Here is an 11,799-nt window from a genome sequence, read left to right as displayed (position 1 = left end):
GCTAAGCACTACACTACCGCTCCCCACACACCACACACGCACACACACACACACAGACACACACACACAGACACACACAGACAGCACGCTAAGCACTACACAAACGTTCCCCCTACACAACACACGCGCGCGCGTCCATAGGTACACATACACGCGCTTGCTGCAGACAGACACGACTTTCAGGGTGCGTACGGCAGTAAACGACTGCAATAATAAAGCGGCAATGCTGCGCGAGGAACGCCTTAGACCTGCAACACATTTGTGTAATGCGAGCGTAAACACACAAACACATACAAACACATACACTCACATACATACACACACATACACACAAACACATACACACACATACATACACACAGACATACACACAAACACACACATACATACACACAAAGACATACACAATACACACACACATACAGACACACAGACACACACATTACACACATACATACACACACATACATACACAGAAACACATACACACACATACATACACAGAAACACATACACACACATACATACACACACACATACATACACACAAACACATAGACACACGTACATAGACACATACATACAGACACACAGACATACACATAAACACATACATAAAAACCCAGATACATACACACACATACATACACACATACACACACATACATACACACATACATACATACAGACACACATAGACATGACCCGGCTTTGCCCGGGACTTGGATCCACCACGCCCGGCCGCCTTTGTCTCCCCAGTGGCGATGTTAATACGCCACACCAGTTACTCGTTTTGAGGCTGAGTCCCTCCCTCGCCACTCTCCCTCCCTCGCCACTCTGCCTCCCTCACCACTCTGTAGAGGACGTGAAATTTGTATGAATTTACCTCAGAGTGGCGTGGTGGGTGTCGAGGCCTAGCACCGTGCAGAGCCTCCCGCCTCGCCTGATTTTCCCACCCGGCTGACGCTGGGTACGGGTGCCGGTCCCCCCCCCCCCCCCCCCCCGCGCTACAATAATACTGTGTAATCGCTATAATTTAATAATCGACCGACCCTGTAATAGTAATAGCACACATTGTGGTGGGGGGGGAGTGAAGAGGACGTGAAACTTAGATGAATTTACCTCAGAGTCGCGTGTTAATGCGTGCGCCTATTTTTAACGGGAATTAAAAATGGCGTCCACCCCGCTGCCCGTCGCTACCCGTTGCCAGGGGCAACCGCCGTCCAATGAAAGCGGCGAAGGCGTCGCTACCCGTTGCCAGGGGCAACCGGCGTCCAATGAAAGTGCGTATGGTCCGGCGACACACACACACACAGACAGATTCACGATTTTATATATATAGATTATAAATCCCAACGGATATACGTGTAAAGATTAACGCTTTTTTAACTTTCAAAGTCAGTAGTTTGATGTTCATACACATTGCAAAAGGGTTTTACAAGAAAATGTAAAGATAAAAATTAAATCAAATGTACAAATGCAGGTGATCACATATGCTAACAAAACACTTTAAAATGAGCAACATCTGCGAACTTATGTACAAGAGTGCATGTTATAATGCACCTGTCAGGCAAAACACTACATTCTGAGACATTTGATGGAAGGCACTGGCATATTTAAGATTCTATGAAAGTCACAATGCAAGCAAAAATATTTAAAAAATCTGGATTGCTTCACAGCCGTCAGGGTAGAACATGTTGACGCGTGATTACAAGGAGGAATGTATTGTAAAGGCAAGACTGGAGGGTGGAATCTTTTTACGCAATCTTAACAATACAGCTTTCAATACAATGGTATTGTAGATTATAAGCATGGCAAATGTCATGAACATTTGAACGTGATGCGGGACAAACTACGAGTTCTGAGACAGCACACGCACATCCATCCATTCGTTAGTACTTTATCAGGTGTTCAGGTATATATGAACATAAATACCCTCAATTGCCTACATATGCAGATATATCAAGAGGAATTTAGCATATTTATGGGAAATGCAGGTATGCGATTAGTACTACTTGTGAAATGCGTAGGAGGATTGGCGCGGGGTTTAAAGTCATTATGTCCATGCATTATGCAGGATTAGCATGGGCATAATGACTTTAAACCCCTCGCCAATCCTCCTACGCATTTCACAAGTAGTACTAATCGCATATCTGCATTTCCCATAAATATGCTAAATTCCTCTTGATATGCTCTCCGCAGGGAATGGATTCTTTGCTCCCTCATCAAGACTCTATACCAGGGGTCGGCAACCAAAATAACAAGAAGAGCCATTTCTTTCCAATTCGGTACAAAATTCAGTATTTCAAGAGCCGCAATGCATCTGAGTACATACTGTACATACGTACATATTGTCAAGAAGCGGCCCGTAAAGAGCCGCATGCGGCTCCGGAGCCGTAGGTTGCCGACCCCTGCTCTATACCATAGAGCCCAATGCATCTCTGACCAGGAACACATTGCCAGTGAACTCAAACACGTACGCCAAGCTCTTAAGGCTAATGGTTACTCCGACTACACAATCCGTAAAGCCATCACTCCAACCACCAAGAAGGATCCTGTTGAGGAGCCTTTCAAAACCATCACCTTACCCTACATTGCTGGGGTCGCAAAAAAGATCTCCAAAATCCTGGTAAAACACAAGATCCAGGTCTGATTCAACACAGTACATAAAATCCGTGATCTGGTCCCGTCTGTAAAAGACATGGTTCCAGACATACAGTACCCTGGCGTTTACAAACTAAGTTGCCTCTGTGGTAGCAGTTACATTGGAGAAACCAAACGACATGTCTCAGACCGCATCCGTGAACATAAAGCAGACTTGAAACACGGTAGGACAAACACCTCAGCCGTGGCAGATCACTGTTACAATTCAGTGGGCTCACATGATATTGACTTCTCCAAGACAGAGGTTCTCTGCAAGTCATCCGGCTACCATGAGAGATTCGTCCATGAGGCGATCCACATATACAAACACAGAGACAATTTCAACCGAGAAGATGGATTCTGGCTCAGCAATCATTGGAAGTGATGTAATAAACCATTTCGGATCTTAACTGATTGTGTTCACGTTTACGGTGACTTTCAGACCGCAGTCCACTCACTGACATTGACTATATATCTTGTATTCTCCGCAGGGAATGGATTCTTTGCTCTGCTGCAAGCTTCATATCACCACTCTCCCATTGACATATTTCGTTGCTTCCTCTTAGTACCTTTCACGCGATGGTCAATGGTATAGTGTATAGCATATTATATAATAATAAATAGTATTAAAGTGTAATGTTTAATACAATGTATAAGGTAATATATAGTATCGTAATTTTATAGTGAATATATAGCAGTGTGGTATACAGTTGAGTGGGTAGAATAAAACATAGTGTAATATGACAATGTATAGTCAATAAGCATATTAGTTGCTTCGGCGCCATATTATTAACATTCCTTCCTTTTATTAATTCTAACCTTACTCCCTCCCTTTGATACTGCTAATCCTGCATAATGCATGGGCATAATGACTTTAAACCCCTCGCCAAACCTCCTACGCATTTCACAAGTAGTACTGATCGCATATCTGCATTTCCCATAAATATGCTAAATGCTTCTTGATGTGCAAATTATTTTGTCAAAGCGCTCTTCGCCCCTCCATCCCAGCATAAATAGTCGCTCCAAGCCTGGGGCGTGCCATTCAGACTCTGTCTACTTGACAGACCTGTTCTCCACCTGAAGACGGCTGCTTGCGTTGTGGCCAAAACGTCGTGAGAATTATTTTATGATGTTTTATTTTTATTATTTTATTATTTTCCTTCTACGTGACTTTACCGAAAGAACCAAGAAGGGTGTTAAGATGTTAAAACTCCAAACTGAAACCTTTTACAAGGAATCATGTCTGCATTAACCACAATACTTGTGTAATAAAAGACTCCGTCAGGCACTGCTGGTCTCCTTTGGTCTTTTATTTAGGTTCTCTCTCCACGCCCCGCTGGCCTCCTCCGCAGACCAGCGTCGTCTCGCGCGTGCCCCGCTCGCGCTCCCTCGTCAGCTCCTCCACTCTTCCTCACACCCCGCTGGTCCTGATAAGGGACCAGCGTCTCCTCTCGCGTGCCGTGCACGCTCCTCCGTTAGCTCCTCCACTCCTGCACTCAGCACACCGCTGGCCGACGGCGTGCTGAGGTCCTTCGGCCACGTGGCCGATGGCGCGGATCTCCTCTCGACACCCAACGTGGCTCAGCCTCTTAACTTCCCCAACTGACCCCGATCTTCTTGGTTCTTTCAGTAAAGTCACGTAGAATGGAAATAATAAAATAATAAAAATAAAACATAATAAAATAATTCACACTAAGATGAATCCCTGCAGTCACGAAAGCTTTAAATCGAAATTTGACCCCGATCTCTTCTGGGCTCCCACTTATATCCTCTCCCCCCACGTGACCCTGACTCCCCCCCTTCCGGATCGTCAGATCCGGCCTTCCCATACTGCCCTGCTGGCTCCGCCCCATTCACCTCGCCTCCCATTGGAGCCGAGGTGAACGGTGGCCCCTCCCACACGCCCCGCAGACCAGGCTCCGCCCCCCAATACCCCGGGCCGTATGATTGGGCCAGAGCCCAGCAACAACCCCATTTACGCTCGCATTACACTTGTGGTCAGAATGCAAACAAAAAACCTACTCTGATAATATATGTGCATTGTCTTTGAAACTGATTGGTCCACACAGAGACAGCTTTCTTTCGAGTCAAGTCTCTAAACGGTGTTAGATAATACATATGCTATCAGAGTATTTTTTTTGTTCGCTTTCTGACCACAAGTATTGTGATTAATGAACACTTGATTCTTTGTAAAAGGTTTCAGTTTGGTGTTTTAACATCTTAACACCTGTTTTGTTGCCAGAAAAAAGGGGAAAACGTATTCTCCTATTTTGGTACTGGCAAAAGAGGTCCCACGAAATCCACTGTTTTTAAATGCCCATATGGTGAGTGTTAAGAAATGTGCTAAGGTTCAACAGAAAATGAAGCAGTCAAACTCACAATTAGGAGTATTGTACTTTTCCATGTAACAATATAAAATACTGTATAATAAATAAAATAAAATATAAAATAAAGTAACATTAATAGAAAAAAACACTTTTTTTTCATGAACCTTGGGTCATACTAGTCAGAAGGGGGGCAACGAGTTACCACAATTGCAGACACCCAAACAGACAGACAGAGAGACAACAACAACAACCGCCATTCGCCACTAAGTGGCGGTGACGTCACCACAGAGAGACACAGACAGAGACACACACACCACGACTACAATGATCCCCCGTGTAGCCTTAATAGGCTATAGGGGCAAGTGCTGTTAGTGAGCAGCGCCTATGAAGGCCGGCACGGCATACGTAGGGGTGATTGGCCAGCGCCACGCCCGGCTGCCTTTGTATCCCCAGTGGCGATGTTTACACACCACACCCCGGCACTGATGTTAGCCGTGAGCAAGAATCGAACTCTGGTCGCCACTTTTGTAGCACAGTGCGCTCACCACTACACTACCGCTCCCCACACACCAATACCAATATCCGCCATTCGCCACAAAGTGACAGCGACGTCACCACGGCGCCTGTGCCAGGCTCGTTGCACTTTGATGCTCTAAATGTGGGGTTGTCTGTCTTGCTTTTTTCTGAAACAGTGGGATGCTTTCCAAGCAAAAAAAGCTCACAAAAATATATATGTGAGACAAAAAAAAATCTGAAATGCTGGATTTGATTAGCACATCGAGACCAGTCTGCAGTTTGACTGCTTACAAATGCCGCTTGGTGATTGATGTTCGCCTGGAAAAATCAACGGTCGATGGACTAAACTATTTTTCTATGTATATGTGGATATAGAATGGAGTTCTGATTATTTGTCCTTTCGCCCATGATGCTGCACATGAATGCATAACAAGTTCGCGTGTGATTTAAGTTTTAGTGCATTAAGAGCCTTAGCATAATTTGGAAATTATATCTCATTGTCCAACTGCTCGAGAGACTTCTTCATACGCTATCCTCACTGCCGCGGTAATATGCAATATTTAACAACTCGAAGAGCATACGCTCACGATCTTTATTTCACGTCTACACACCCGTTGTGTCTCTCGCACACAGGCACACACGCATTCGTTATTATCGAGCACTGGGTGAAGTCTGGGAAGCTCCACCTTTTTGTGAATCTGAATATAAAGCCTGGGTGAATCCAGAGAGCAGAAGAGACAGAGCGAATGACATGCGCCCTACGCCTCTTCATCACCTGAACATCGTGAGTATTATCAGAGATGCAAGTCGGCTGCACATTGGCCAGTAATAGGCTAAAACTATTGAAATCAATTACAGGTAAATTATGTATGGTATATATGTTAGAACGTACATTGTATAGACTATGTGTGGTCAATATAGGCTGGCTATTTTAAATCAGATATGTTAACAGGATACGTTTAAAAAATAATACCATATTAAACTGCATGTTAATGTCTAATGTGTTAGCGATGTTAAATAGGTTGAACAAACGGCAATGTAATATCGGACTGTATGCAAACACACCAAAATAGTGAAATATTATAAGTTATTACAGTCTAGGCAACAACAAAAAATACGTTTTAAAAATATGTCAAACATTAATCTTGCCTATGCAAGGGAGCATGGAGAGGTGTGTATGTGTACGTAAAGAATTGCACATGCAAGTGACGTGGTGTAGACTAAGGGTGCCGCTAATCAGTACAGGTTTCTCTCACTTTATACAGGTTCGGTTTGTGTAATATCATGTATATTGGACGAATGCATTTCTACCCAAAATTCGCTATATGCAATTTAAATTCACTCATATACGGCTTCGTGATCGGACGTGGGACACCATTGTGTGTGTGTGTGTACTCTATGAACTGTTTGGCAGGTAAGCTGCCCTGTGTGGTTTCGGTTTGTGTGCCCTTTTTCTTGGAACACATCTACAACCACAAAGCGAGGGAAACCTGTATGTGTTGCACTTCAGACTGCGCCCTTTCCAATGAATGTGCAGTATTTAACAGAACATTCCATCGCACGACAGTGACATTAAAGAGGTGTATAAGACGACCTCGCCACTAGGGTGCTCTCATTAACAATTTTCTTCTACCACATAACTTATTTCAACACTACAGGCGCAGTCATTGGCTCTGCAAGCGGCCCAGAAATAAACGAAAAAACGTAATAGAATCCTTCTCGTGACACGTCGTGTGCCTCAGCAGGAACTGAACTCTGTTGCCAGTCACGAGGGCAAGTCCCGGAGTCTGCCCGTGCAGAACTAACACATATTTTTGTGTGCTGTTTGTATGTAATTTCTAGCTCATGTGATTAATTACCTAGTATACATTACGGCCCGACATTCTCCTCCCACCTTTGCACACGTGGTGCATCCATCGGGTCAGCCTGAGATCATCCCTGGTTCTGGCTCCGCAGACATCCTGGCACTTGATGTCATAACCCCTATCAAACTCCTCCTTTTGGAGGTCATCCCACTATATGTGTGAGCATAGACACACTTAATTGCCCCTAGCTGTTGTGTGTGTCTGTAGCCATGTTTATTGTGAAACGGTTTTTCTCCCTCGTTAGGTCGACTCATCCTTAAAATGTATTCCTGCTGCAGCATTTAATGACAGTCACTGGGAAGACAAAGGCGGTTGGCAGGCTCTGGTTATACCCCTGGAATAAATGCAATTTTTGTCGTGTAAAATATACGTTATTCGTATTACGTATATATTTCTGAACGATCTTTTGGTTCAAGACTTCAATACAAAACTTCCATACGTTATTATCAAGTTTATATGCTTAACCCAGATCTCATGGCACTTATGTATTGATAAGTGGATGTTAATAGAACATGTAACTAGTTGTATTCACAACCCCCTGACTATATGCTGTATTGTCACTTAAACATATCTAGTATCAACAAAGGTAACTTTTTAATACCATGATGTTTAAGAATGCTCATTTGCATGGTTGGCATTTGAACGTGTCAACTTTCCAGGCACCAGGGTTATTTAATTCAGAGAGTGAAACGGCAAGGGGCATACTTGTCTCTCTGCCCTGGATTTGCCCTTGGGTGAGCAGCGAGTTTATGGTGTTTTGCATGGGTCCACCCTTGCGTAAATTCTCTCTCAGAAATGTCCCTGGGTCACTTCTTACCCTTGCAAGAGTTATTCCTCTATGGCCTGTCATGAACTACTTCCTCCTTCGCTACACGAGTTAGGTTAATTCCAGGCAAACAAATGGTACTACGGCTACCAGGCCCTCCTCAGCTCTGGTTATTCTCATCATAACCATTTGATCGATGTCTCATTTATTCTGATTACCCACTTCTCATTCTAATGCTGTTGTGGCTTCGCCATTTGGTTTTCCCGACTTCTGGCATGCAGTGAATGCATATGTGTCTGTCAGGAACTGCGACATTAAAAATAGACAAGACATTAAAACATTTTATAACAGTTATACAGTCCATCTAGGGCTGAATGTTTTGGGGAAAATATCTAATTGCGATTTTTTTCTGATATGATGTGATTGCGATTTGATTTGCGATTAAATTGTTTAAGTCAAGCTTCAGTTCAATGTTCACTGTGTTAATACATTTAAAACATGTGATGGAGCATTACCACATGATACCATTAACTTTGAACTGCTTTATATGTTCTAATGTAAGTGTAATGCGAGCGCAAGCGGGGTTCGCTGCTGGCCTTTGGGCCAATCACATTGGCCGGGGTATTGGGGGACGGAGCCAGTATGGGGGCATATGTGAAGGTCCCCGCTCACCTCGGGTCCAATCGGAAGCGAGGTGAGTGGGGGTGGAACCTAGGGGCGGAGCCAGCAGGGCGCGATGGAGGGGCGAGATCTGGAAGGTTCGAAGGCACGTGGTGTGAGGGAGGAGACAGGGTCACGTGGTGAAGGGGATATAGGTGGGAGCCCGGAAGGGCTCCGGATCAGTTGTTGGAATAAAGAAGCGGGACCACGTTGGGCAGTCGGAGGGATTCCGTGCCATCAGCCACGTGGCTGCACGGGCTCAGCACACCTCTCGGCCAGCGGTGTGCGGAGCGGGAGGAGCTGGAAAGACTGACGGAAAAGCACGTGTGGGGCGCGTCGCGAGGAACAGCTGGTCTGGTGTCGGGACCAGCGGGGTGCGGGTGTTGACCTAAATAAAGAGTGACGGAGACCAAGTAAAGCGTGGCGAAGTCCTTTATTACACTGGTGCAAGAAGTGGTTCGAGATGTCAAAGCATCTCAAACGCCTTCTTCCGATGACGACGGGGACCTTCCTCCAGTGGTGGCGGTCCCGGACACGGAGGGCGCGGAAGGGTCGGCGGCAGGCGACACAGCGGGAGTACAAGATGTCGTCGCAGGAGCCGGCCCGTCTACGTCTCCGGGCGCCGAGGACGGCTGGCGGCTCGTGGCGGAGCAGATTGATTCGCTGCGGGCCGTTTTGCTGGACTTGGTCACCCTGGTCGCGTCTATGATGGCGCCGGGACAACCACGCGGCGGGCCTCTGAGGGGGGAAGCTTCGGGTGGGCCCGGGCCGTCCGCCATTGCGGCCTCTGCGAGGCTTCCCATTTTTACTGATACACGGCAAGACGCCGCCATCCTGGGCACGGTCACGACAGACTGGCGGGACGCCGCCATTTTGTCACGTGGGACGGCCGCTTCGGGTGACAACAGCGGCGGGACCCGCTGCCACCATCTGACGACTATAAAGGAATTCGCCGTTGGTGGGGATTGGAGCGCATTCGCTTGGCGTTTCGAATCAGCTGTCCGCTCCGCCAAGTGGACGGATGAGGAGGCCTTGGAGGTTCTGCCGACGCTCCTCGATGATGCATCCTTGAAGTTTTTCCGCTCCATCCCGGCTGCTAGGAAGGCGATGCTAAAGGGGGCTTTCGACGAAATGGCGGAAGCATACGAGCCACCGGACGACACTCATCGCAGATTTGTCCAAAGGCAACGGGCACCGGAGGAATCACCCGTGGCCTTCCGTGGCGCTGTTTTTGCGCTGGCCATGGCCGCGTATCCCGAGACCGAGCCTGACTTGTTGGAGCCCTTGATACTGGGGAAGATGTTGGAGTTGTCCAAGGATCTGTGCATTCCACTGCCTGTGTGCGGCCACGAGCAGCTAACCTCCCGGTTGGTGGCTAAGTGCCTCGACGCGCAGTTTAACTTGCGCCGTTGGGCGCAGATGGCCGCCTGGACGGGCAATCCGGCCGTTGATGGGAAACCCGTGGGTTGGACACCATCGAAGGTCGTCTTCGTCCCGGACGATGCGGGGCCTGGAGATCTTACTGCGGCGGCGGGCCAGTGGGTTCCACGGAGGGGGACAGTGCCACACGAGAGGCCCTCGTCGGCAGATCGCCGGGACGCTGTGGGGGCCGGGCGGTGGACCGACTTGGCATGTTACCACTGCGGCCATCTCGGCCACTTCGTGCGCGACTGCCGGGGTCGACCTCATCCACCTCTTCGCCCGGAGTCCCCGACCAAGGACGCTCCATCGACGTCGGATGGTGACCCGTGTCAGGCAAGTCGGTACGCATCAAACACCCGGCAAGGCCTGTCACCTCATTCATCGTTATCTGTGTGCGTTCCGGGTGCCTGTCTTAACGAGGAGTCTCTAATTGATCCGCATCGGACGTTGATGCAGTGGTGGAAACTGGCTCGCAGGGTCGTTGCGGCAGCCACAGGGTCGTCGACCGTGCCGGGCTCTATACAAGGGGTCGACGTGCGGATTTTAGTCGATTCTGGCGCGTCCGCCACGATCGTCTCGGACGTCATTTTCCATCTCCTATCTATTCCGCCGTCGCGGGTACGTCTGGTTTTCGATGCATGTGTTGCTGCTAACAGGGGGAGTATGGGCATCGTGGGTCAAGTGGAAGAACGCATTTCCGTTGGGGATGTGTCGGCTTCGGGGACGGTGTTGATCTCCAGGTCCCTCGCGGTACCTTGCTTATTGGGGACCTATTTCCTGGCAAAGATGCCGATTAAGATAAGGGTCAATCAGGGTTGCATTGAGTTACCGACGGGCCGTAAGATTTTCTTTCTGCCGTCGCCGTGGGGCCGGTCCGCCCCGGACCTCCCAGTGCAGGTGCTGGCCGACGTCTCGGTCGACATTCCTCCGGGCTCGCAGATGCTCATTTTGCTGTGCTATCGGAAACCCGTGCCTGGGGTTCAGGGGGTGGCGGGTGTGTTGCTGTCTCCGTCCAACGCCGTTACGGGTGGCTTGGCGCTAGTCACGGCCCGGACGATTGTTCGGCCGGGTCAGCCTCTGTTTTTGCAAGTTTTTAACGGAGGTGCGGACAATGTTGTGGTGCCAGCCAGTACAGTCTTGGCCCATGCCACTACCGCTTTTACAGCCCACGCTGAAGGTAATTGCCGGGGTCTCGTGTCGGGGGTTTCGGCTTCTACTTCGCTGGACGATCGATGGATCGTCGGGTTGTGTCAGGAAAACGCGTCCTTGACTACACACCAGCGGTCCGCGCTACGCGCGCTGCTGTCCAAATATTCCGACGTCTTTAGCAAGGATGATTTTGATCTGGGACGCACCTCACTGCTTTCCCATCACATTGATAACGGGGGATACTAGTCCCATACGTATGTATCCACATCGGTTGAGCCCCTCGGAGAGGGATCACGTCCTCAACACAGTGGATGATATGCTGACCGCTGATATTATCTCTCCATCCAATAGCCCGTGGGGTGCTCCGGTTCTGGTGAAGAAGAAGGATAGTAACCTGCGATTTTGTGTAGATTTTCGGAAGCTGAATAAAGTGTCGGTTGCAGACGCGTAC

Source organism: Lampetra planeri, chromosome 77, assembly GCF_965212315.1.
Source record: "Lampetra planeri chromosome 77, kcLamPlan1.2.h2, whole genome shotgun sequence".
In the NCBI taxonomy this organism is placed as follows: Eukaryota; Metazoa; Chordata; class Hyperoartia; order Petromyzontiformes; family Petromyzontidae; genus Lampetra; species Lampetra planeri.
Note: the sequence above shows the minus strand (reverse complement) of the source record.